General features: G+C 42.3%; 1 protein-coding gene across 1 annotated transcript in view; it reads left to right on the top strand.

Annotated features, from left to right (window-relative positions):
• WIPF2 (WAS/WASL interacting protein family member 2) overlaps positions 1 to 21,399 on the top strand; it is a 38,807-nt gene that overhangs the window by 1,075 nt on the left and 16,333 nt on the right. The window lies entirely within an intron of this gene.

Genomic DNA, 21,399 nt, shown 5'->3' with positions numbered 1-21,399 from the left:
CTTTCCCAGTTTCTTCCTCTCAGCCTTGCACATTTTTTTTTTTTTTTGTGCCAGGGAAGAGTTGGTTTTGATTTGATACATGTCCAATTTGTAAACTTTTCTCAGTGTCAACTTTTAGTAGCCAAAAATTTCATATTGTTGTGTTACATTGTATTGGCTGCCATCAAGACCGAGATGGGGAAGTTAGAATTGGGAATAAATAAGGTTGGTTGATGGAGAATGTGGAAGAATGCAGTATTTTATTTCTATTTTATTGTCTTTGAGAATTCACTGGAAAATAGTGTTGTAGACAGTTGAGCCTTTTGCTTTGGTCCAGTCACTTTGGCCCTTTTTGCCAGTTGTTGGGGAAGCAGTGTGCTTGTGGACAATTTTAGCTTCTTTATTCTTAATCCTTTAGCATCGTGACTGTTCTAGCGTTTTCTTTGGGCATAATACTCTATAAACACTTTGCCCTTAGGTGAATTTGTTTAGCTTAGAAGTGTTCCTGAAGGTCTTGGCATTTCTGAAGTCTGATGTGGATTTGCTTAAGAAGGGGTAGATTCTAACTCACACTTGATATCAGAGTAGTGTTTACCTTAGTTGGTACTGATTAGTTAGGTGATGTCAGCACAAAGGTGAAATGCAGAGGAAAGTGGAAGGTGTTGAGAACTGTACAGTTTTCTGGTTTTACTGATGGCTTTTAGGAAGGGAAAGCACAAGTCCTATTTCTTTTGAAGAGAAAATTGTCGGATGTTCTTTCTTGACTTCTTGGGCTCTTTGATTGGGAGAGTAACCTGGTGGACTTGAACCTGTGTTCTTATTGTTTTGAAGTAATTTTGAAAACCGTGGGCCTGCTGATTCAGGCTGTTTCAGCAACCCAACCCCAGGAAGAACTGCAGGTATGAAGTGTATACAGGTGGTCCCTGACTTACCGTGGTTCCATTAAAGATTTTTCAACTTCATAATGGTGTGTGAGTGATATGCATTCAGTGGAAGCTGTACTTCTAATTTTTAATTTTGATCTTTCCCTGATTTGGTACCATACTCTCTTGTGATGCTGAGCAGAGGCAGACAGCCGCAGCTCCCAGTCAGCCCCACCAACTGATACACTTACAACCTTTCTGTGCCCATACAACCATTCTGTCTTTCACTTTCAGTACAGTATTCAGTAAATGACGTGAGATAGTCAACACTTTATTATAAAATAGGCTTTGTGTTAGATGATTTTGCCCTACTCTAGGCTAATGTAAGTGTTCTGAGCACATTTAAGGTAGGCTAGGCTAAGCTATGATGTTCAGTAGGTTAGGCGTATTAAATGTCTTTTCGAATTAACAGTATTTTCAACTTACAATAGGTTTATCAGGATGTAACCCATCTGTACACTTATTTGGGGGTAAAAACTTGCTTAATATTTTGCTGTCATTTCAACCTACAGTGTGTCTTTTTGGTTTGTTTTTAAGGTATTGAAATAAGTTGTGGAGGCTCAGAGCTCTGGGCAGACTTTTGGTATAGCCTGCTTCTTTCACATAATGGTTTTCCATTTTTCCTATCCTGTCATGTGTTTCCATTGCTCTACTGGAGCCAGTCCGAAGTGGAAAATGGCAAATTGCACATTTTTTTCCTCCTTTTCAGTCTCTGGTGGACATCTTGTCTGTGTCACAGTTTGATACCACCAAATTGAAAGGATTTTTGACTGCTTCAAATGGGGAGGGTGGACAGAAGCTGAGCTGGGTTTGCTGGGCCAGAGAATGGACTCTGTCAAAGCAAAGAATAGTTGCAGAAACACAAACCAGGACCTTGAAGCTGTGACTAACATTTTGGCAACATGCTTCCCTTTGCCAAATAACTTCTTTTCTTCTTGAGTGTGATTGTTGATCTCCTTCTCAAAGTAGGCTCTTGTTGCTACTGTTCTTTACACAGCTCCCGAGCAGAAGTTGGCAGAGTTCCGGTTGACTGTCTCTTGAGGGATGTGGCCCGGATTAGAGTGGATGGGGTGTTTCATGTCAAAGTGAGGTTCATTGGCAGATCCTGAGAGCTGCTCTGCAAGGAAATGGAGGCGGTACTCTTTACTGAATGTTCTTACACGCCTTTATGTTTCTCCTAAATTCAAATCTGTTACTTATTCATCTGGTGATTAAATGCAGAATCATTGCCTTTGCCTAGCTTTGAAAGTCCAAGGCATTGAGGAAGAGAGAAAGAGTGTTTCCCACTTTTTTTTTCGCCTCACTCTCACTCCCAAGCCTTTGAGCCTGGGGAGCCACAGGCTAAACTCACACGCACTTCTTGGTATTATTATCGAGGGGTATGTTAAAATGCTGAATAGAACTTTATGGAGAAAAACAATGTTAGTAGGGAAAGAAGGTGATACATTTGCTAATGTCTGTGTCAGTCTTAGATCTTTTAATATTTTGGCTTACCATGCCTGTGGAGGCAAATAGGTTATCAAATAAGGGAGCCAGCAATTGGCTTCTAACTTGCCATTTAGGCTTGGCAAAGTTACAGCAATTTAGTATGACTACACTGAATACTTTATTTATTTATTTTTTGAAGATGTTGGGGGTAGGAGTTTATTAATTAATTAATTAATTTTTGCTCTGTTGGGTCTTCGTTTCCGTGCGAGGGCTCTCTCCAGTTGTGGCAAGTGGGGGCCACTCTTCATTGCGGTGCGCGGGCCTCTCACTATCGCGGCCCCTCTTGTTGCGGAGCACAGGCTTCAGACGTGCAGGCTCAGCGGCCATGGCTCACGGGCCCAGTTGCTCTGCGGCATGTGGGATCCTTCCAGACCAGGGCTCGAACCCATGTCCCCTGCATTAGCAGGCAGATTCTCAACCACTGCGCCACCAGAGAAGCCCTACACTAAGTACTTAATGCTACTTGGTAAATGTCCTTTTCAGTGTGTTCTACATAGTGAATACCCCCTTTTTTTTTTTTTGCTGTATGCAGGCCTCTCACTGTTGTGGCCTCTCCCGTTGTGGAGCACAGGCTCCGGACGCGCAGGCTCAGCGGCCATGGCTCACGGGCCCAGCCGCTCCGCGGCATGTGGGATCTTCCCGAACCGGGGCACGAACCCGTGTCCCCTGCATCGGCAGGCGGACTCTCAACCACTGCGCCACCAGGGAAGCCCGAATACCCCCTTTTTAAAAAAATATTTATTTATTTATTTGGTTTTTCCGGGTCTTAGTTGCTGCATGTGGGCTCCTTAGTTGTGGCATGTGAACTATTAGTTGCTCCACGGCATGTGGGATCTAGTTCCCTGGCCAGGGATCGAACTCGGGCCCCCTGCATTGGGAGCACGGAGTCTTAGCCACTGCGCCACCAGGGAAGTCCCTACCCTTTTGTTTTTCAGGGGATAATTATTTGAAGATAACTGTGTCTCCATTAGGTCTTGGAATGGATTATGAAGATCATTTCTTGCAGTGTGTGACAGTGGCCATTGTAACATTGGAGATAACCCCAAAACAGATCCTCTTCTTGGTGGCCCTGGATTCACCTTTCTCTTGCCATCGTTAGTCCAGAGTATTCTGTTCCTGATATGCAGGTTCAGATCCAAAGGTTTTGACTCTGGTCCAGGGCTTTGATTGTGGCAACAAATATGATTATTGGAGTTGTGTTCAGCCTAGTCTCAGGTCTTTCTTTCCTGAAGAGTGTCTTGAAGTTTGGCACATCTGTATATCCAAGGAACGTGTGTAGATGTCCTCCCCATTTTAATAATTGGTTTTCAAAAAATTTTTAGTTTCTTAAACTTCATGGATTCATATTAAGCTCCATTTAGACTGAGGCCCCTGAGTGAAAGTAATTTGTGTTTAGTTGGTACTTATGATAATTCTTCAGTACAAATTCATCAACCGGCTTTCTGTGCTTATAGAAATGCTGAATCCAATAATCCCTTTTTTTTTCCTCCCAATAATCCCTCTGACTGTGAAACATTCTCCATAAGTCCAGATTGGAACAATTGGTTGTTTAAAAAAGAAGAAAAGGCATTTTCTAAAGTGGTACAGTCTACTGTGGGACAAGCTGTCTAAGATTTGTAGATAGTGAGTTTTTCTTCTCTCCACTTCTACCTTCCCTGTGCTCAGATGTAGGCAGGGTGTTTGTCATCAAAGATCCAGGTATGAGATTTATTTAAACTCTTGCTATCACTGTCTTATAAGGACAGGACTGTCTTTAACAAATACTGTTTTTAAAAAAATACTTTATTTATTTATTTGGCTGCGCCGGGTCTTCATTGCAGCACACGGGATCTTCGTTGCTGCGTGCGGGCTCTTTAGTTGCGGCATTCGAACTGTTGGTTGCGGCATGAATGTTGGATCTAGTTCCCTGACCAGGGATTGAACCTGGGTCCCCTGCATTAGGAGCGTGGAGTCTTAGCCACTGGACCACCAGGGAAGTCCTGACAAATATCATTCTTTTAAATAGATAATACACTCACGTGGCCCAGAATTTGAAAGGTAAAAAAAAAAGGTTTACAGTCAATAGTCTGCCCTCCACCCTTGTCTACTCTTCATTCCAGTTCGTCTCCCCAGAGTCAGCTAATATTATCAGTTTCTTGAGATCCTTTGCAGAGATACTGTGTACATGTAAAGCAAATACATACATTTCTTGCATTTTTTTAAACGAGTGTAGCACACTGCTAATTCTGTCTGCAGTTTGGAAGAAACTTATTTTGACCATCATTCCGCATGAGCAGTAAAGAGAGTGGGCACCTGCCCTATACTGGTAGATGTTTAATGTTTCCAGTCTTTTGCTGTTACAAACTATGCTCCGGTGAATAACTATATATATTTGGTCCTGTGCATGTGTGACCGTATCTGTAGGGTAAATTATAAGTAGAATTGCTGAAGCTGCTTTTTTGGGGGCCTGTCATTCACTTATGTGACAATTTTTGAGCTCCTGCTGTGTGCCAAGCACTGTGGTAGGTGCTGGAGATACAGCAGTGAACAAAACTGACTCAGAGCTTGCACTCATGCGATTATGGTCTAGTGGGGGAAACATCCATTAAACAAATAATTAATTACTCTTGCTATAAGTGCTGTGGAGAGAGCTAATGAGAAGCCTAATCCTGGTTCATTGGGAAGGCAGGCACTCGGGGAAGGTCCCTGAGGAATTGACTTCTAAGGCTGAAACCTAAAGGATGAGGGGAGGAAATGGCATAGATGAAGGTCCTGAGGAGGGAAAGAACTTGGCTATTTTGAAGAACTGAAGGAAGTTCCAGTGTGTCTGGAGCTTAGGGAGTGAGAAGCAGAGAGATAGGAGGCAAGGCTTCAGAGAGTGTGAGCTCTCCAAAGATACAGATAAATGGCATAGTAAATTTTGAGCTCAACCTTTACAATAGACATTTTTTTCCTGCCACTTCTTTCCACATGTAGTAGTTGACCAGTGTTGATGCTGAAACCATCAATATCATGAAGGAGTATGATGCCTGTACGGTGGAACGTGTTTTCTAAAAACTTTCCTGGGTAAAGCCTATTCTTTTAATCTTGATTTCTTTTAGGTCCTGCAAATTAAACTTGTGTGGCTGGATTAGGACTTAAAGTTTTGGGCTCTTGAGAACTGGTTTGGAGATTGTTGGGGAGCAATTCTTATATGGGGGATGATGGGATTGTTAGTTTGCCAGACCTGCTTATTTAGGAAACAGAAAACCTCTTCACTTCTGGAGACTATTGACTGTTTTTTTTGGTAAGCCTCATGGGGCTGGAGAGAGAACACAGATGTTCTTATTATGAACTACTGAATATAATTTGTCATACCCATCATCTAGGCCATATGTCTTAACATGATGCCTACGACTTATTGGACATGCAAGTGAATCAGTAGCTCAAGGGCCATTATAACTCTTAATATATGAAAACATTTTTATCTGCTATATCTGCTGTATATTTTATATTGACGTTTGTTCAGGAATCATAGTACTCTTCCCCAAAGCCCAGGTGGTCCTGTTTGATTTAGTACCTTTCTTGTGTAATTGGATCAGCTTGCCCTATTTTCATAGCTCGAAGTAGACTCTTGGTTTAGCAGATCATCACTAGTGATCAAGGAATGAAAATGTGCAAATTTTTCTAGCATTTCAGCAAGGAGCATATGTGTATCTGATGGCTTAAGGCTGTTAGAGTGAGAGAAAGAGACTCTTCAATGAAAGTCATAGCTTTGTTATAAGATTATCTGTGGTGAGTTGGGACTTAATATCTTTGAAATGAGGCATGACACTTCTCTCCATGTGGAGTCTGGATCAACATTTTATGGAGCATCTGCTTAAATTTTCTTTCAGGCCTTTTTAAAAAAATATTAATTTATTTTTGGCTGCGTTGGGTCTTTGTTGCTGCATGCGGGCTTTCTCTAGTTGTGGCGAGCGGGGGCTACTCTGTTGTGTGCGGGCTTCTCATTATGGTGGCTTCTCTTGTTGCGGAGCACAGGCTCTAGGCATGCGGGCCTCAGTAGTTGTGGCACGTGGGCTCAGTAGTTGTGGCTCACGGGCTCTAGAGCACAGGCTCAGTAGTTGTGGTGCACGGGCTTAGTTGCTCCACGGCATGTGGGATCTTCCCGGACCAGGGCTCGAACCCGTGTTGCCTGAATTGGCAGGTGGATTCTTAACCGCTGCGCCACCAGGGAAGCCCAGGCCTTTTCTTAACGGAGACTGTCATCACTGATTTTCCTTACTTCTGACTGTTCTATGTCTAAGCTTTCTACTTTTATATTTGGGGTGTGCAAATGAAGGAAGGCACACAGAAGTCGAGGGCTAGTACTATGAGATGGCCAACCTAGAGTGAGAAGAGCTGTTTTTTGTCATCAGTGACTAGGTTTCAGCCTACCTGGTAACAGTCTTTTAATCTCATTAACAGTTTCTTAGAACTTCTAAAGATATTTTGACAACAGATGGTTATTTTTGTTTTTCAGTTAGTTGCATTAAATTGAGGAGAAGGCCTTTTAAAAAGGGGGCTAAGGTAATTGATTTTAAGATTTATCCCTCTATTTTTGTGCTTACCTTTGCAGTTAAATTTCGGTCACGAATTCTCATAGTGGCCTGGAAGTTCCTCCCATATTTGACCTGTGGTGCAGTGAGCTCTGTGGTGGTGAACATTGTTTGGTTACACCCAGGCTGTGCCAGAGATTCGGGTTGCATTAGGCAGCCTGCTTCCATTACAGTGAGTGAGACACGGGCTATTTTGGTTTGTTTGGGATTTTCTACTCTCTTTAACTGCATTGGTAACAGATCCAGTACTGACCTCATTTTTTTGAAATTTTGGTCAGTCTGAAGCTTGGTTTTGCTTATACGGTGTTAGATTTTTTTGATTTTTAGTAATTAAATTAAAAAAATCAATAGAGTAAGAATACATCGTTTAAGGAGTCAAATAGTACTATAAGTCTTACAATTTAAAAAGCTGCTCCATTTCTCCTTATTTGTCCTCAATCACTTTGAATACTTCTGGTATTTTTTTCCTGATGTACCTTCGTGTTTCTACATAATATACTCACACTGTTATGTCTTGGTTTTTCAATTCTTAGATATTATCTATTGAATTTCTACTGTGGACACTGAATTTTGCGTTCTTATGTTGCTTTTCACGCTCAACCCTTCCTGCTATCTGCCTAATAGAGATATATCACAGTCTTGATTAAATCAATATTTTGTATTATATATCAGGATTCAAATAGAAAAACCAACCATTCTTGAGATTTCACAGATTACGAAATCATTGGAAGGCCAGGGGAGCATAGGTCAGGGAAAGCCACTTGTGGGGATTGTAAGAAACTGCAACCATTAATAATCTTGGCTGCCTTAAACACCAAAGCAGGCAATTTACAGAATATTGAAAACTGCTGCAAACCACATGTCTGTCATCTGTTGGAGGCCACACACCTGCTCATTGCTCCTGGAAGGTCAGTAGTAGCAGCTACCTTCCTTCCATCTTCCAGATCTTGAGTGAATGAGTTGTGTCGGTGGAATTTAAACCACAACCTCGTTGACAGGGGATTCTAGGAAAAGTAGTTCCCAGACCTCCAGCCTCCCTCCTCTCCCATGAGTCCAGAAGGGAGTAGAGGTGAGTGTTATCAAAAGAAGGAAAAAAAAAAAAACATCCAGTATATTGACTGTGTACTATATTTCCTTCTTCATACTTTTTCCCCCTAAGTATAATAATTGCCTTTTTTCTTTTGTTTTTTTTTTTTTTTTTTGCTTGATTTTCTGAGTGTCAATCATTAATTCATCCCTAAACTCGGATGAAAGTTTCTCTTTTCAGTACACTCGAACACATTAGTGGAGTCTCTTCCAGAGGCTTTATGAAAAAGGTCTATAGGAGGGGGTGCATTTTTTGAGGTCTTGGATGTCTGAATCATCTCTTTTCTACCCTCACGCTGGTTGGTAGTGTGATTAGATATAAAATATTATGTTGGGGATCATATTTCTTTGGAAATTTTAAGCCTTTGTCATTTTCTAACTTTCAAAAATCATATTGTGAAGTTTGATGCTATTCCGATTCTAGATTCTTTATGTGGGATCTGTTTTTCCTCTGAGAGATTTTAGGGTCTTGTCTTTACCTGCACCCCCTGGAAGACTCTGCAGTGGAAGCGCAGAGTCTTAATCACTGGATTGCCAGGGAAGTCCCATTTAGGGTCTTGTCTCTATCCCTGGTATTCTGAAATGCAGTGATGTGCGTTGGGATGGTTATTGGAATTCATCATGCTTGGGAATTCCCTGGTGGTCCAGTGGTTAGGACCCCACGCTTCCACTGCTGGGGGCCCAGGTTTGATCCCTGGCCAGGGAACTAAGATCCCACAAGCCTGGTGGTTCGGCCAAAAAAAAAAAATCATCATGGCTGACCTTCAGTGGGCGTTTTCAGTCTGCAACTTATTTCCATCTGTCTTGGGAAGTTTTCTTGTATTAACATCTTTTATAATGTATTCTCTCTATGATAATTATTTCTCTCTTCTCTCTTTCTGGGAACCCCTTTTGGGGAATCCAGGTGGTGAAACTCCTAGAATGGCCCTGTAATATTTTTTCCCTTGTGAATTTTTTTTTTCTCATTCAATTTTAAGATAACCTTAGTTTTTTCTTCCAACTCTTCTATTGTATTTTTAATATTTGCTATCAATTTTTTTGCTATCAATTTTAAAAAAATAAATTTATTTATTTATTGGCTGCGTTGGGTCTTTGTTGCTGCATGCGGGCTTTCTCTAGTTGCGGTGGCGAGTGGGCGCTGCTCTTGGTTGTGGTGTGCGGGCTTCTCATTGTGGTGGCTTCTCTTGTTGTGAAGCACGGGCTCTAGGTGCACGGGCTTCAGTAGCTGTAGCACGCGGGCTCAGCAGTTGTGGCTTGCAGGCTTAGTAGTTGTGGTGTGTGGGCTTAGTTGGTCCACAACATGTGGAATCTTCCCGGACCAGGGCTCAAACCCATGTCCCTTGCATTGGCAGGTGGATTCTTAACCACTGCACCACCAGGGAAGTCCTTGCTATCAGTTTTTTTAATTTCCAGGAAATTTTTTTGGAATTTTATATATAAATATTTTTGCATGTTGTCAGGAATTGTGTTTTGTTTGCTTTGATTCCTATCTTTCATGTTAGAGGTTTTCTTGAAATGTCTGATAATTCTTGGCTATATCTGTTCATTTTTAAGGATGAGGCACTAAAAAGCTGAGTGTGGAGCCCTGGCTCATCAAGTGGTGGGCACCATTTTAGAGTGAATTGGCACTGGTCACTTTCCTCAGAGAGGGCTGCTCCAGTCTTCTGCCTGGAGAATATAAGCCCAGCAGCAGGTGTTTTTGGAGCCAAGTGGGAGAAGAGAGCTGGGGATGGGGGAAGAGGTCTCATTGTTGAGTACAAGTTAGACTTTCACTTGATCCCTCTGTTTTCATTATGGCTCTGCTGCCCTTAGCTATGACTGGTCCCTTGGTTCAAGAGGCCCTCTGGTTCAACTTCTCTCATCTTCTGCCAGGCATCATGGGGGAGGGGGCAGAGAGGATGGAAGAATCTTATTTCTTATACAGACTTTCAACCAATTCTCTTTTAGCCCCTCCTACACTCCTTTATCCAGAGGTATTAGGTGCCTCCAATTTCTGAGCCTTTTCTGAGATTCTGTGGGAGGAACCTGCTTGCTTCTTACTGCTGCAGGCATTTAGCTTTTTCCTCTCTGTGAAGTTATTTATCACTAGTGCATCTGCTTTCCAGCTTCCAAAATTTTGTTGACGTCTCTCTTTATGTTGTTGTCTCCTTTCCCGTTTTTTTTTCTTTTTTGAAGTTTATGCCTTAAAAAATCCCTTTGCTGTAATTTTGATGGTGTTTATGTGTGATAAATGTACAGACATATTCATGTTTAACCAACGTATTCATCACCTTTTCTTTACTGAAACCCATTCAGATAGCAGTTGATTGCTAATGCTCCTTTAGAACCCTGTGTTCCAGACTTCCCTAACACCAAGAATACTTAAGGTGCTCATTGAAAATGCAGATTCCCAGATCTCTCTCCTGCAAAATTTCTGATTTTAGTAGGTCTGGATTAGGGCCCAGCAATCTTTTTTGTGCTTGATTTTTAAACAGACAAGTTTGGAAGCTCTGTTTTAGAAGGATCTTCTAAACCATTTATTGCTATCCTAAGTTGCTTTTGTATTCTGACTACGTTTTAGTCTGTCTAGCTTTGGTCTGGATTTCTAAATTAGAATGTGTGTCCTTCATCTGATTAACTCCTCTCTTCTGTAGTTAAATGCTGGCTAATGGTAATAACTTTGGCCTTGTATGACTCCATTTTTTTAGCCAACGTTTGTAAACCCACTGGTTCCTGGGATATGTGGGTGGGGAGGAAATATTAGTTATGAACATTGAGCTACTCTGCATCATTTCACTGTCCAAATCCAGGAATCTATTTTTTTGTATTTGAAATGGAAAATTGACTCAGGCTTTAAAAACAAATTTACTAATTATCTGCCTTAGATTTATGCAGCATCATTTTTGGAGATGTTAAAGCACTGTGATTTGAAGTTTTTGGGTTTTTTTTTTTGCGGTACGCGGGCCTCTCACTGCTGTGGCCCCTCCCGTCGCGAAGCACAGGCTCTGGACGCGCAGGCCCAGCAGCCATGGCTCACGGGCCCAGCTGCTCCACGGCACGCGGGGGATTCTCCCGGACCAAGGCATGAACCCGTGTCCCCTGCATCGGCAGGTGGACTCTCAACCACTGCGCCACCAGGGAAGCCCTGAAGTTTGTTTTTAACTTTGACAATATGAGAGGGCACATTCTCTTCTTTTTGTGTTGTAGATCCCTAGGCCTTAGAAGGAAAAACAGTTGTTATCTTTTATTGTTGGTATGTAAAACACCTGGAAATGAGGTGTTTGCTGCTGCTCCTTGGTTGCTGTGAGTCTCTTGGCGATCAGGAGCTAAATAGTACCTGTCTTAGCTATGTTGTAGAGGCCAAGTGTAGTACCCTAGTACTCAGGTGTTGGAAGTCTTGCTGTTATTAGCTAAAATGCAGCCTGAGGAAGCCATGTCGGCTCTGACATAGATTTACATTCTAAGATGAACAGCTCTATCAAAACAGCTCTAGTAGAATTTTACAGGTTTCATTGAAACAGTTTTGCTGAATGAAGTCACAAAAACAGTGCTAAATCTAAAGTGTTATTGTCTTGGGAGTTCCCTGGTGGCTTAGTGGTTAGGATTCCAGGCTTTCACTGCCACGGCCTGGGTTCAGTCCCTGCTCGGGGAACTGAGATCTTGCAAGCCGCACGGCCAAAAAATAAAAATAAAGTGTTATTGTCTCATTGACTATGAATCACTGGCTATGTTTTGAAGCACTACAGCACTTTGAACTATTACTGATTTACTGCAGTTGACTATTTTCTATATATGTTCCCCCACCTTCCCAATACTTCAGTGCTTTCAGGATAGTAGGATTTTCTCTTTGCTTTGAGGGGTGTGGTAGGGGCTGGGGATGTTTGGTGAGGTCATTCTCTGATCTCTGTTTAGGACGATTTTCAGGTATTATGTTTACAGTTGCTCTTGCATTAGTTATCTCTAGCCGTCTTTTTATTGAAGCAATTTTTCACAGATGTGGTTATTTTATTGCACACAAGAGTAGTCTTCTCATTGATTTGTGATCATTTTAGATGAGAGGACTTGGCTGCTGGGTTGCCCTGTAACTGGGAATCATAACCTGTGGTACCTAATATTTACCACATCAAGTCATCTATGAATATGTAGGCTTCTGAGTTTATGTTTTTCGGGCTTTTGAAAAATAATCTGAGACAAGAGGAAAGAGTCATATTAGGGGGAAAAGCTGCATTTTGGGATGTATACTTATGCTCTTATTAGGAAAATTATATTTGAAAGGATTTCATCATATAGTTATATATCTTTCTTTTGCCTCTATCCTTTTCTCTTCTAGGGTTGTGTTCTGCTTGTAACAGTGAAAAATCATTGAGGTAAAGAGTAAAACATCCAGGTTTAGTTGCAGAAGTCTAGGATTTTCAGTTTAAATTATCATGGTGTGTGTGTAATTTTTTAAAAAATTAGTTTACTTATTATTTATTTTTGGTTGCGTTGGGTCTTTGTTGCTGCGCGTGGGCTTTCTCTGCTTGCGGCGAGTGGGGGCCACTCTGTTGCGGTGCGCGGGCTTCTCATTGCGGTGGCTTCTCTTGTTGTGGAGCACGGGCTGTAGGCGAGCAGGCTTCAGTAGTTGTGGCATGAGGGCTCAGTAGTTGTGGCACGTGGGCTCTAGAGCGCAGGCTCAGTAGTTGTGGCTCACAGGTCCAGTTGCTCTGCAACATGTGGGATCTTCCCGGACCAGGGCTTGAACCCGTGTCCCCTGCATTGGCAGGCGGATTCTTAACCACTGCGCCACCAGGGAAGTCCCTTTGTGATTTTTTAAAAAATTACTTGTTGGATCAATCAGATTTGCTGCAGAGTTGAATTTCCATGATGAAATATGTGCGCAGTTGGAAAAGTGATTTTTTTCCCTTCATGGAGTAACCTTGGAATTTTAATTAATTCCATTTCTACATATGATAGAAATCTGTTTCACCAGGTTTGACTGAATTGAATTTCAAGGGGGAGGGAGCACCTTCTCCATTGAGAGACGAGGGCTGTAGATTATTTTCAGACTATATAAAGCTTTTTTGGGCGGGGAGGGTGGTAAAATATGAATAACAAGAATGTTACTAAAAAAAAAAAAAAGAATGTTACTCTAGTCTGTTTCCTTGTATTTTAGAGAAACCAGCAGTTCTTTAGTGGAAACTCTCTGCTGTATTCTGTCCTAGAACACGTGGAGGCGTGTTCATAGTTCAGTGTTTACATCAGTTCCTCCGTAATTATAGGAACCTGTTTGGCTCCTGCTGTTCGTTAGTCTCCTGCAGTGGCATGTGAATACTCTCAGGCAGTAGCTCCTGGCTGTTCTCCCATGTGGGGTTCTGTGACTTAGGAACTGGATGCCATTACGCCACTGTGGTAATGAGCCCCTCCTTCCCCATACTGTACTGCTTTTCAGGAGCAAGGTTGAAGGGCAGGTGGACAGGTAGGCAGACTGCCATCAGGGGACTTTTAACCCTGGAAGGCTTTCAGTTAGTACCTAGGTCCCTAGCTGTACTCAAGCCAACGAGAGATGAGGTGTACAGTCTGTGAGATTAGTGAACGAGATAACTGATGGAACTTGTTTACTTTGGGTGTGAAGCTGTTGGTTTGTTTAGACTTCTTTGGTATAATAGGCATATTGGATGGAGAAGGATACTACTTTTGGATTTGGAGGATGGCCTACAGAGGCCTCAGATTTCATCTCCTCTCACTCTTCACCTCACCCTGTTCTAGTTACTCTGGCTTTTTCGCTAGTTCTCTAACACATCAAGCTCATTACTATCTCAGGCGGTTTTCCCTTTGATGTTTGTGAATTCTTTTTGGAATGCTCTTTCCCCAGATGTTTCCAGGGCTTGGCTGTTCGTGGATAGACTTCTTTGGAGAGCCAGCCCCCAGCCCCCACCCCTCTCCTCATCTAAAAGAACACTATACCCTACTCCTGCACTCTCCCTTTATGATTCTCTTTTTTTCATTCTTTTTGTCAGTAATGGAAATGTTGAGATTGTATTTGTTTCCTTGTTTATCTTTTCCTCTAGAATATAGGCCCCAAGATTGTAAAAAATTGTCTAGTTCAGCCTCTAGAACAGGGTTTATCAACCTCAGCATTATTGACATTTTTGGACGGGAAAATTCTTTGTTGTGGGAGGTTGCCCTGTGCACTATAGAGTGTTTAGCAGCATCCTTGTTTTCTACCTCCTAGATGCCGGTAGCACCTCCTAGTCATGACAGTCAGAATGTCTCCAGACATTGCCAACTGTCTCCTGGGGGACAAAATCACCCCGCTTGGGAACCATTGTTATAGAACAATGCTTTGGCACCTAGTGGGTGCTCAGTAAATGTTTATCATATGATAGATGGATTAATGAATGAATAAACTCAGCAAGTTAAGATTTTTTGGAACACTGAACTACACATGTGTATATAGCCTTGTGTTTCTTCCTTACCTCTTTTCTTGTCTTTTCCATTTCTGGCACATTGATCCATCCTTCACTGCTTTTTTCCCTCAACTCAGGCTTGCTTGCTCTTTCAGACAATGCTACTTTTAAATTTGGTTCGGTTCAACAAGTGACAGATGAGCCCCTACTCTGTGCTGTAAAATAATAGGAAAGAACTATAGAAGGATACGGTGCTGTCTGTGCTTAAGAGCTCATTGGGTAAAATGGACACAGATACATGAAATGTTCCTCTAAAGTTTCTTAGTTCAGGGTAATGTCTAAACTGGTACAGGGCCATTATCGGGTTATTTAAGGAATAGTTGTTAAATGAAATGCTTATCAGAATGGAGTGCTTGCTGTTGAATTTGGAATCCAGTTTTAACAAAAACCTACCCATTCAGGGAATTTCTTGGTGGTCCAGTGGTTAGGACTCTGCACTCTCACTGCCAAGGGCCCGGCTTTGATCCCTGGTCAGGGAACTAAGATCCTGCATGCCGCATAGTGTGGCCAAAAAAAACCTACCTAATCATTTTCTACTTATTTTCATTGTTGCAGTTACCCTTGGTTTCTTGCTATTGATTCTGTCAGTAACATGGTTGAGAAATATGCAAAGTGGGCTTGCTCATTTTGCACTTGTTTGATGGGAATGTTTCTAAGGTTGGTTATTTTATTGAATGGTCTTGACAGCTGATTCATCAATGGTTCTTTTTTTTTTAATATCCGTAAAACCTTTTTTAAAAAAAAATATTTATTTACGTATTTATATTTATTTTGGCTGCGCCGGGTCTTAGCTGCAGCACATGGGACCTTGGTTGCGGTATGTGGACTTCTTTAGTTGTGGCATTCGGACTTCTGAGTTGCAGCATGCGGACTCCTAGTTGCGGCATGCATATGGGATCTAGTTCCCCGACCAGGGATTGAACCCAGGCCCCTTGGATTGGGAGCTTAGAGTCTTACCCACTGGACCACCAGGGAAGTCCCATCACTGAGTTTTTAACGTCCTTGCTTGGAAAATCTTGCCACCTCTATCCACCTGGTATGAAAATACACCAAACAAAAACCCCATTGTCTGTTATGTGACTTTTCTTTGTCCTAGAGCAACTGATTTTTCTCTTTCTGCTGAATATTTATGTTCCATCTCTCATACTGTTAGAGAGGTGTTTTGTTTTGTTTGTTTGTTTGTTTTGAACTATGGGATCAGAAGAATTGCATTGGGGGAACATTTGGAACCTTTTCCTCTTGAAGACACAACTGTCTTCTCTTTAGATTATCTGGAGACAGAGTAGACAGAGCTAAATGGTCTTTCAGTGAGAATCTTGAAATGTCTCTTTTAGCTGTCTCTCTGTTCCTTTATATTACAAAGCAGTTTAATAGGATATTAAAGAATTGAACATGTATTTAACAAAGGAGAGATAATTTTCTTGTTGACATCCCAAATTCCTATCCATATGACTGAGTCTTGTAAGGTAGAAAGAACTAAGGCCCTTGAGACTTTGCTGAGGGAGACAGCCTACTTAAAAATGTTCAAGGTCAGGTGTTTTTTTTTGTTTTTTTTTTCCCCTGTGGGATTTTGTTGGGTACTTTGGTACAAAAACTGTAATTTACTCTGTAATCAAAGCTGAGATCAAAGGAGAGTGCTGTTACCTGAGGTCACTCAGCATGAAAGTGGATGTCGTTAAGATTTAGATTTAAAATAAAAATTTTTTTCTTTGTAAAATAACTTGGTATTGAAACCTGAGTTTTATAACAGCAGAATACCATTTGAGTAAAGCCCTCAAATTGTAGTGGTAACTGGAATACCTCTTAGATCTTTAAAAATATATGATAAAAAGCAACAACTAAATTGGATTCTTCATTTATCAAATGTAAAAGGAAGTAGTTTCTGTCTTTGTCCTCAGGAGGTTTCCTGCTCCTAAAGTGTACGAATATTTGGAAATTGAATAGAAAAGTAGGTTTTGTCTTCTGAGGAACAGAAGAAAGCACTTTTTAAAAGGGCATTGCTTGAGTTTTATGGAGATTACCTCTGAATTCTGTGATAAATTTGATATTAAGAAGACTTGAAATAATGCTCTCTGATCTTTATTTCAGAGAAACTGACTCCTGAGGATGTGAAAAGCTATCATGGTTTTTAAGTGGAAAGGCTTAAGAAGGGAATGAGAATTTTTCTGAAAATCAGGGACTCTGAAGAACACAGATGGTGAGGTTTGTAGTTCTAATTTAATAGATCAGAAAGGAAAGACTTAATTCCGTGATGAACCCTCTTTTTTCCTTTTTTTAGTTTAATCTCAGGTTTAACTTCAGGAATGTTAGATTCTTTTTTTTTAAAATAAATTTATTTTATTTATTTTTATTTTTGGCTGTGTTGGGTCTTCGCTGCTGTGCATGGGCTTCTAGTTGCGGCGATCGGGGGCTCCTCTTCATTGCAGTGCGCGGGCTTCTCATTGTGGTGGCTTCTCTTGTTGCAGAGTATGGGCTCTAGATGCGTGGGCTTCAGTAGTTGTGGCACATGGGCTCAGTAGTTGTGGCTCGCGGGCTCTAGAGCGCAAGCTCAGTAGTTGTGGCGCACGGACTTAGTTGCTCTGCAGCATGTGGGATCTTCCCAGACCAGGGCTTGAACCCGTGTCCCCTGCATTGGCAGGTGGATTCTTAACTACTGTGCCACCAAGGAAGCCCACTTCATTTGTTCTTAACTGAAAGCAGTTCTCAAAGCAGACCCTCTGCATTGGGTTAGTGCTTGTAGTGTCGATCCTGAATTGGTTTGAATAAAGCTTCTTTAGGGAATCTTCAGGGCAAGGAAAGTTGTGTTAATTTAAATTTATATAAATTGGGCTTCCCTGGTGGCGCAGTGGTTGAGAGTCCGCCTGCCGATGCAGGGGACGCGGGTTCGTGCCCTGGTCCGGGAAGATCCCACATGCCGCGGAGCGGCTGGGCCCATGAGCCATGGCCACTGGGCCTGCGCGTCCAGAGCCTGTGCTATGCGATGGGAGAGGCCACAACAGTGAGAGACCCGCGTACTGCAAAAAAAAAAAAAAAAAAAAAAAAAAAATTTATATAAATTGGTTTACTCTTGGAAAATATAGAGATCTGTTTGTATTCCATCCCTAAGATAGGAATTTGGAGTGGGTTAAGTTTTCATTTAGGAAAAATAGTAGAAAATTGCTAAACCCAACCAACTTGCAGTGGAGATTTTTTTCATGGTGATTGGTGAAATAGAAAGGGATCAGGAGACCTGAGTTTGAGTCCTAACTCTGCAGTTTACTCCTGAGTGATCTGGGGGGTCACGCTTAGCTCAGTCATTCTGCCTCTCTCCCTAGTGTGCATACATGTAACCCCACTCCTCGAGCTTCAGAGTCCTCACCTGTAAAATGGGAGTGATAATACTCTACTGAAGTGTATCATTGTTTGCTCAGTGTCCCTGGTAGGAGGGTGTCATGCCTGCAGTCTTTGTGGAGACAGAAGAAAAGTTGAAAGCCACTGCTGGTAGTCAACCATGGTGCTGGTAGTGATTTTTTTTTTTTTTTTTTTTTTTTGGCCATGCTGCATGGCTTGCAGGATCTCAGTTCCCTGATCAGGGATTGAACCCGGGCCACAGCAGTGAAAGCCCAGAATATCCTAATCACTAGGACACCAGGGAACTCCCAAAAGTGATTTTTTTTTTTTTCTTTGTGGTACGCGGGCCTCTCACCACTGCGGCCTCTCCCGTTGCGGAGCACAGCCTCCGGACGCGCAGGCCCAGCAGCCATGGCTCACGGGTCCAGCTGCTCCAAGGCATGTGGGATCTTCCCGGACCGGGGCATGAACCTGTGTCCCCTGCATCGGCAGGCGGACTCTCAACCACTGCGGCACCAGGGAAGCCCCTGAGCCTATTTTAAGAAGGCATCTTTAACTGCATAATGTATTAGTGGCCTTCTGCAGTGGGTGACTTTAAAAAAAGATTTGCCTTGCTAGAGAACTACTGCTTTGCCTAATAAATGACTCTAACTGTCAGACTTAAGTTTGTCCCTTTAGGTCATTTCTTACTCCGTAGCATGTAGATTGGATCAACTGTGGATCTGGAAAGAACTAGGGACTTGTCTGAATCTCTTTTCCGGGTCATTCTAGGAGACCATTTCAACTGTGGCAATGGCCAAAGTAGGTAGAACTGGAAACCCAGAAAAGGTGGGAACTGAGGTGACTGGAATTAGTTGAAAATGTTTGTTTCTGAATAAACTACTATTTTCCTTATTCTTGGGCTGCTAGCTTTATGACTGTTATGGGGATTTGAGTGGAATGGTCATAGTGAACCCAGAAAATTTACTAGAAGAAAGGTTTTTTCTTCTTCTCCACGTGTTTCTTTCACTTTAACACCCCCCATGCCCTGAGATAGATGTTCTGCTTATGAGGATTTACTATTTTGATCAATTTTTCAAGCCTAGTATGTTAGATTCCTGGCAAAGAAAGACTAGACTTAATTTTGAAACCAGAAATGAGAAGGTATTTCCCTTAGAGGGGAGTCAGCTGCTCGTTCCTTGAAGTGAGTTCAGACATCATTCCCTGTGGGAACCACTTAGCCAAAGTACTGTCCAGTTCTTTGTGATTGGAGCAAAAAGCTCTGTTGGGCAGCCAGCCTAGAGTGGCATTCCACTGTAAGGAGTTGGGATTTTGAAGATGTTAACGGTCATGTTTTAGATCAAATTTACTACCTACAAAGGTTCTTGGTTTTATAGAACCTTTGGAATATTTGCCCTTTTATCATTCTCAGGGCATTGAGAGAAGTGTTTAAGTGGTTACTTCTTTATTCACAGAGAGATTTTGATCACCCATGTAAAGAGTTTAGAACCAAACCTCTGCAATTATTTGGCTTTGACTTTTGAGGGTTCAAGAAGTAGGATTTCCTTGGGGTGACTTTTGGGGGGTATTGTTCTTGAGTTTTAGTTTTATCTTTGCCCCCTACTTCAATGTCTTATGAAGACTAAAGTTCCCTGGCTTTAGTCTCATTTGTGAAAGGAGGATCACTTACAGACTGTAATAAGGAGACAACTGTATACTTTTTGAGTGTTAAATATTAAGCCACTGATAACTGGATAAATTCTCATGTGGTATTTACGCTCTTACCAGATTCCAGTGATGTGACTATACCAGGGGTCAGTAAACTGTGGCCCATGAGTCAGATCTGGTCCATGGTCTGTTTTGTATGGCCCAATGACTAAGAATGGTTTTCACAACTTTCCTTAATAAGTTTATTTATTTATTTTTATTTTATTTATTTATTTTTGGCTGCATTGGGTCTTCGTTACTGCACATGGGCTTACTCTAGTCGTCGTGAGCAGGAGTTGCTCTTTGTTGCGGTGTGCGGGCTTCTCATTGCGGTGGCTTTGTTGTGGAGTTTGGGCTGTAGGCACACTGGCTTCTGTAGTTGTGGTGCACGGGCTTCAGTAGTTGTGGCGCATGGGCTCAGTAGTTGTGGCTCGTGGGCTCTAGAGCACAGGCTCAGTAGTTGTGGTGCACGGGCTTTGTTGCTCCGTGGCATGTGGGATCTTCCTGGACCAGGGATCGAACCCGTGTCCCCTGCATTGGCAGGGCGAATTCTTAACCACTGCGCCACCAGGGAAGTCCCAGTTTTTACTTTTTTTTTTTTTTTTTTTTTTGCGGTACGCGGGTCTCTCACTGTTGTGGCCTCTCCCGTTGTGGAGCACAGGCTCCGGACGCGCAGGCTCAGCGGCCATGGCTCACGGACCCAGCCGCTCCGCGGCATGTGGGATCTTCCCGGACCGGGGCACGAACCCGTGTCCCCTGCATCGGCAGGCGGACTCTCAACCACTGTACCAACAGGGAAGCCCCGCGGTTTTTACATTTTTTCAATGTAAAATTCAAGAGAATGAGAACACAAGCCACAGAGTAAGAGAAAATATTTGCAAAAGATACATCTGATAAAGGGCTGTTATCTAAAATGTACAAAGAACTCTTAAAGCTCAACAATGAGAAAACAAACAACCCGATTAAAAAGTGGGCAAAAGACCTGAACACGCACCTCGCCAAAGAAGATACATAGGGACATCCCTGGTGGTCCAGTGGTTAAGACTCTGCGCTCCCAATGCAGAGGGCCTGGGTTCGATCCCTGTTCGGGGAATTAAGATCCCACATGCCGCAACTAAGCCTGTGTGCCTCAGTGCAGCCAAAATAAATAAATTAATTAATTTCAAAAAAGAAGATATATAGATGGCAAGTCAGCATATGAAAATATTCCAACATCATATGTCATTTAGGAATTGCAAATTAAAACAGCGGGATACTGCTACACACCTATTGGAATGACCGAAATCCAGAAGGCTGGCGAGGATGTGGAGCAATAGGAACTCTCATTCATTGCTGGTGAGAATGTGAATTGGTACAGCTATTGCGGAAGGTATTTTGGCAGTTTATTACAGAACATACTCTTACCATACGATCCATCAGTCATGCTCCTTGATGTTTTACCCAAATGAGTCAAAAACTTATGTCCTCACAGAAACCTGCACAAGGATGTTTATATCAGTGTTATTCATAATTGCTAAAACTTGGAAGCATCCCAGATGTCCTTCAGGAGGTAAATGGATAAACAAACTGTGGTACATCCAGACAGTGGAATGTTATTCAGTGCTAAAAAGAAATGAGCTATCAAGCCATGAAAAGACATGGAGGAAACTTAAATGCATATTACCAAGTGAAAGAAGCCAATCAGAAAGGGGTACTGTATGCTTCCAACTATACAGCATTCTGGAAAAGGCAAAACTATGAAGACATTAAAAAGCTCAGTGATTGGGCTTCCCTGGTGGCACAGTGGTTGAGAGTCCGCCTGCCGATGCAGGGGACACGGGTTCGTGCACCAGTCCGGGAAGATCCCACATGCCACCGAGCGGCTGGGTCCGTGAGCCATGGCCGCTGAGCCTGCACGTCTGGAGCCTGTGCTCTGCAATGGGAGAG

The sequence above is a fragment of the Leucopleurus acutus genome (assembly GCF_964270905.1).
Source record: "Leucopleurus acutus genome assembly, chromosome: 19".
Classification (NCBI taxonomy): domain Eukaryota; kingdom Metazoa; phylum Chordata; class Mammalia; order Artiodactyla; family Delphinidae; genus Leucopleurus; species Leucopleurus acutus.
Note: the sequence above shows the minus strand (reverse complement) of the source record. Positions and strands in the feature narration are given on the sequence as shown.